Source organism: Dendropsophus ebraccatus, chromosome 10, assembly GCF_027789765.1.
Source record: "Dendropsophus ebraccatus isolate aDenEbr1 chromosome 10, aDenEbr1.pat, whole genome shotgun sequence".
NCBI classification, from domain to species: Eukaryota; Metazoa; Chordata; class Amphibia; order Anura; family Hylidae; genus Dendropsophus; species Dendropsophus ebraccatus.
Genome location: NC_091463.1, coordinates 57749473 through 57756208, shown reverse-complemented (window position 1 = coordinate 57756208; position 6736 = coordinate 57749473).

Genomic DNA, 6736 nt, shown 5'->3' with positions numbered 1-6736 from the left:
GGGGAGGTGGAGCCTATTTATACCTCATGGAGGAGGGGATTAAAATTTAATTGTTATTTTTTCATTAAATATTCCTTCGTCCCAGGGGCTCGCAGGGGCGAATTTACCCCATATGTTGTGATGCCAATGGGTCTTAGGGAAAACAAATTAACATAATAATTTTAGCTTAGCCTTGAATTTATCATTTTCACAAGGGGTTAAAAGAGAAAAAAAAACACAAAATGTGTAGAGCAATTTCCCCTGAGTCCGTAAATACCCCACATGTGGACATAAAGCGCCATGTGGGCGCAGGGCAAGCCTCCGAAGGGAAGGAGCGCCATTTGGATTTTGGAGGTTGGATTTGGCTAGAATGGATTATGAACGCCATGTCGCATTTACAGAGCCCTCATGCTGCCAAGACAGTGGAAACCCCCCACAAGTGACCCCATTATGGAAACTGCACCCCTCAGGGAATCTAACAAGGGGTGCAGTGATATGGACCCCTTGATGACGGGCACATTTGTGCCGTAAAAGTGAAAAAATGAAATTTTTCATTTTCACGTCACATTGTTCCACATTTGTGCCCGTCACCAGTGGGGTCCATATGCTCACTGCACCCCTTGTTAGATTCCTTGAGGGGTGTAGTTTCCAGAATGGGGTCACTTGTGGGGGGTTTCCAGTGTTTTGGCAGCACGAGGGCTCTGTAAATGCGACGTGGCCCTTGAAATCCATTCCAGTGAAATCCAGCTTCCAAACGCTCCTTCCCTTTGGAGGCTCGTCCTGCGCCCGCTTGGCACTTTATGTCCACATGTGGGGTATTTCCGTACTCGGGAGAAACTGCGCTACACGTTTTGTGTCTTTTTTTTCCTTTTATCCCTTTGTGAAAATGAAAAATTGAAGTCTAGAACAACGTTTTAGTGTAAAAAATACTTTTGTCTTTTTTCACACCACATTGTTGGGAAAATCTGTGAAGCACCTGTGGGGTCCAGATGCTCACCGCACCCCTTGTTACATTCCTTGACGGGTGTAGTTTTCTAAATGGTGTCCCTTTAGGGGTGTGTTTTAGGTTTTGGCACCCCAGAGCCTCTGCAAACCTGAAGTGGTACAGTCAGAAATGACCAAATATAACAGAGCCATTGAAATTCACTAGGCGCTCCCTTATATCTGAGGCTTGTGGTTGCGTCAAATAGCGCAATACGGCCACATATGGGGTATTTCTATAAACTGCAGAAACGGGGCAATAATTATTGGGGTGCATTTCTCTGGTAATAGGTTCATAATTATGAAAAATATTGGATTACAATAAAATCTCTGCACAGAAAATTAAAATTTTCAAATTTCTTACACACTTAGCTTTTATTTCTGTGACTCCCCTAAAGGGTTAAAACACTTTCTGGATATGCTTTTGCAGAGTTTGGGGGGTGCAGTTTCTGAAATGGGGTGCGTTGTGGGGCTTTCTAACATACAGGCCCCTCAAATACACTTTAAACCTGAACAGGTCCCTAAAAATATCTGATTTTGAAATTTTACTGAAAATTTGGAAATTTGCTGCTAATGTTTTACGCTTTCTATTGTTTAAAAAAAATGAAAGATAGTTTAATAAATGCTGCCAACATAAAGTAGACATGTTGCTAATGCTATTTAATATATAATTTATGTGGTATAACCACTTTCTGTATACGCAAAAAAGTTTTAAAGTTGGAAAAATGCATTTTTTCACAATTTTTCACGCTATTTTGTTTTTTTTCATTAAGATTTGTTATAAGTATCGACTCCAATTTACTAGAAATGGGAAGTACAATATGTCACGAGAAAACAATCTCAGAATCAGCCGGATAGGTAAAAGCATCCCGAAGTTTTTAATGAATAAAGTGACACTGGTCATATTCATAAAATTTACTCCGGTCCTTAAGGCCATTTCAGGCCCGGTCCTTAAGGGGTTAAGCCCCTATTCCACGGGCCGACTTAAGGAGCAAACGAGCGCTCTCAGCTCTCAGTGCTGCCCGGGTGATCGCTAGATCGTCCGGGCAGCCCATAGCATACAGCAGCGTCTGCTGCCGACGGAGCGACGGCAGCAGATTGTTGCTGTATTAGTCGTTTTATTTTTCAACATGTTGAAAGACAAACGACTTCAACGATCAGCCAACATGAACGATGTCGGCTGATCGTTGCCTTCTATTTCACGGGACGATTATCGGCCGTAACGGCCGATAAACGTTCCGTGGAATAGGGCCTTTAGCCTAAAGGGGAAGGTGTGATCAGAAAAGAAGGAGTGGGAGCAGCGATCAATACTCATATGTGGCGCTATATTATAAATGGGGGGGGGGGCACATCCTTTAATGTTTGAGACCCATGGAAAGCATGCAGCACTGTTTGTATAGTGATGACAGTCCCATCTCATCATATATTATTAGGCTCTGTAATCTATATTTATGATTTTATAACTTCTTGCGAGTGTATGGACTAGCATGAAAATCAAGAAGATCTAATCCTTGTGTAAACAGGTGATGTGTGTCCAATAACAATGTTGTTAAATGGCCGCACAAACTATACAGGGATCAATCAGGAGTTCCTGCTGCTCAATAAGTTGTGCTGTCTTAGGGCATTGCAAAGAGCGCTGATCTCACTGAGCGTCACTCATTTGTGGCCACAGATGGCCGAAGATTATTAAAGTTACCAAACAGCCCAGATACGTCAGGACATTCCCAATTTTGGGGTGCTGTCCCAGAACACACACAGTGACCCACAATACCCACCACCTCCACTGCTGCCCTGTGTTAATTAATGTTGCTGCATCCAATGCCCGACAATCCTATGCAAAGTTAATTACCGTTCTCTGGATGACACAGGCACAGAGAAGCTGTGCTTGTGTCATCTGCAGCGGGTACCAGCTGTCAGTGATTGGGATGGCTGCAACACAGAAGGGACACAGAGGGGAGGGCTGGCACAGAGGGAAGGGATGGCACCAAAAAGGGGTACAGAAAGGAGAGGACTAACAGAGGGGAGGGCTGTCACAGAGAGGGGAGGACTGACACAGAGAGGGGAGGACTGACACAGAGAGGGGAGGACTAGCACAGAGAGGGGCACAGAAAGGGGAGGACTGATCTGAGAGGGGATACTGAAAGGGGAGGGCTGGCACAGAGAGGGGGCAGAGATGGAAAGGCTGGCACAGAGAGGAGAGGGCTTGCACAGAGAGGGTAGGGCTGGCACAGATGGAATAAAATACTGTCATAGAATTAGTGATGTGTTGCCCTATGATTGTGGGAGAAGTATTTGGGTATTGTTGGGGGTGTCTTGGGACGTGGATGTGGTTGGGGCATGTCTATGTCCCTCTTTACACTCAGCCAAAGTTGGGAGGTATGAATTATTATGTCTGATAGGACCCTTACCCAATGTTTTGAATACGTAGGAGGCAACTACACAGGGTTTGTAACACATCAATTGGTGTGGGGGCCCACTGTGCTACCCAATCGGTTTAACTAGGTCGCTTTTCAAGAGTGGCCTGAGTATAAGTAGTGGCCTGCCAGCAAGGCAGTGGAGTTAGGTCCAGACTCTGGCAAGTGGCACAAGTTCAGGGTCAGCCATGTGGGTCAAATATAGGGGGTCAGCATATGCAAGATGTGATGTCCCACCACGGTGTTGCTGGTATACACACCCTTCGCAAAAGCCTGTACTCTAAGTAAATGTGGTGATGAAGTCGTACCTAAGTTTTGCCACTAGATGTCGCTAGTATGTATATGATAAATCTGTGTATTTCACAGCTGTAGTATTCAAGGGGTTATTGTTCTTTGTGATTCATGCACCAATGAGAGCTCTTTCCTCTTAAATAAAGACACAACTCCATTGTACATAATACTCTTGTTTTTTTTATTTTTGTAGTGAAGCCTATAGTCGTGTACAGTAGCAGTCTTTGGTACCAAGCACCCCAAGCAATCGCTTGGGGCCCCCACGCCCCGCTCTTCTCTTGTGCTCAAGACCGCTAGACAGGGCCGCTGCCCCGCTCGCTGTTGTGATCTGAACTGTAACTATGAGCACTCGTAATGAGCGCTCACAGTTACATGCAGCAGCAGCACTGACAGGGCGGGAGCCATTGGCTCCCTTCCTGTCAGTCACTCTTGTGGCCACAGGAAGTGTTTTCCCTGCGGTCACAAGTGGCCGCTCTGTCCTTGTGGTGTCGGTGCTCCAGTGACATCACTGGAGCATCAGGGCCAGGACAAGGGGAGCGCGGCCACAAGAGTGAAGAGAAGAGGAGACGCCTGGATCCAGGTGAGTATTTGTTTTATTGTGTTATATACTATATGGGAGGGGGAGCACACAGGGGCCTGTGTAACTGGGGGAGTGCACAGCGGGGGTCTATATAAATGGGGGGAGCCCACAGTGGGGCTATATAATGGGGAAGACAAAGGGGGGCTATATATAACTGGGGGAGCAAACAGGGGGGCTATAGACTACTGGGGCTTCACAGAGGGGTCTATATACTACTTGGGTCAGCACACAGGGGGTCTATATACTACTTGGGGCAGCAGAATGGGGTCTATATCCAAGTGGGGGAGCACAAAGGAGGTCTATATCCAAGTGGGGGAGCACACAGGGGGGCTATATACTACTGGGGGAGCACACAGGGGGTCTATATACTACTGGGGTAGCACACAGGGGGTCTATATACTACTGGGGTAGCACACAGGGGTCTATATACTACTGGGGGAGCACACAGGGGGTCTATATATAACGGGGAGCTCACAGGGGTCTATATATAACTGGGGGAGCACACAGGGGGTCTATATTTAACTGGGGGCAGCACACAAGGGGTCTATATACTGCTGGAGGAGCACACAGTGGTCTATATACTACTGGGGGAACCACACAGGGGGTTTATATTCTACTGGAGGAGCACACAGGGTTCTATATCCAAGTGGGGGAGCACACAGGGGGGGCTATATACCACTGAAGGAGCACACAGGGGAGCTATATACAAGTGGGGGAGCACACAGGGGGTCTATATACTAGTGGGGGAGCACACAGGGGGTATATGCAACTGGGGGCAGCACCCGGGGTATATACGACTGGGGGCAGCACACAGGGGGTTTATATACAACTGGGACAGCACACAGGGGGTCTATATACTTTTGGGGAGCACACGGGGGGGCTATATATAACTAGGGGAACACACAGGCGTCTATACACTACTGGGGGAAGCACACAAGGGGTATATACTACTGAGGGGAAGCACACAAGGGGTATATACTACTGGCGGCTGCGCACAAGGGGTATATACTACTGGGGGCAGCACAGAGCGGTCTATTGTTGTGGAGTGCGTGTTAGGGGGGGCCAGACATAACTTTGCTTGGGGCCCCAGAAATGCCAAGACCGCCCCTGACTGTCAGCTGCATCCTAATATATATGATGGAAGAGCAACAAGCTATCAGATCCCTGTTCCACCATGCAGGCTCTTGGGCTGCAGAATTTTCAGGTGATTTCTGATAAGATCCCTGCACAGGCCAGCACAATGATGCCTTATGTTATTGAGATTGTCTAGGGAAATGCTGCATTTACATGGAACGATTATCGTGCGAATTTGCACGATAACGATCGAATTTGAACGATAATCGTACCTGTAAACGCTGCAAACGATCAAACGACGAACAAAAAAATCGTTCATTTTGATCTTACAACATGTTCCAAAATCGTTGATCGTCGTTCGCAAAAAATTTTCAGATCGTTCCGTGTAAACAGTCGATTTGTTGGTACATATTTGATGCTGTGTTCAGTTATTTAGATCTAATCTGCTGCGATTTTGCTGCGAGTTTGCTGCGTATCGCAGCAGTAAATACGCTGCATATATGGTGTGTGGGTTTATACCCTAAGGGTCCTATTCCACAGTAACGATATTCGGCCAAATCGGCCCCATTCGGCCCGATTCAGCCGATTATCGCTCGGTGGAATAGAGAGAACGATCAGCCGATGATCGTGTCATCGGCTGATCGTTCATTTAGGGCCAGACCTAAAATCATCGTTCCCCCACCGCACATCGCTACGGTTGAATAGCGGTGCGCGGCGGGCGACCGACGATTTGAGAAGCAGCAGCAGCATCATACATTACCTGGCTGCAGGTCTTCTTCTCCGTTCTGTCTTCCTCCCCGGGTCCCGCGCGCTCTAGCTTCAGAATGGCCTGTCAGCTGACGGAGCGCTCAGCCAATCACAGGCCGGGACTGCCGCGGCCTGTGATTGCCTGAGTGGCCTGTCAGGCCATTCTGAAGCTAGAGCGTGCAGGACCTGGGGAGGAAGACAGAGCGGAGAAGAAGACCTGACAGGTAATGTATTGCTGCAAGGGCTGCAAGGACATCGGTAACGATGTCCCTGCAGCCCTCGCTCGACGATCATCGGGCCGTGGAATAGGCCCAGTAAACGAGCGCTGAACTAGCAGATCGCTGCTCATTTACATAGTTGATTAGGCCCTCCTCGGCCCGTGAAATAGGACCCTAATTGTTGGGATCCATGCACCTAGCAGAAAGTGTTCTTACATACAAAAACTCATGACAGATCCATAAAGCTTTTTTTTAGGTCATTGTGTATATTTGTTGCATCTTTTGGTCATCAGCTATTTCCAGTGAGTCTTCCTGATAACTGATTTTTACAGTGAGTTGGTTGGGTGACTTTGGTGGCCATTCTTCAGACCACCCCTACCCCAATAATGAAAGAATCTGCCTCCAGTACTTGCTGTAGTGGAGCTGTGGATGTGGAGCCACTAGTGTATAGA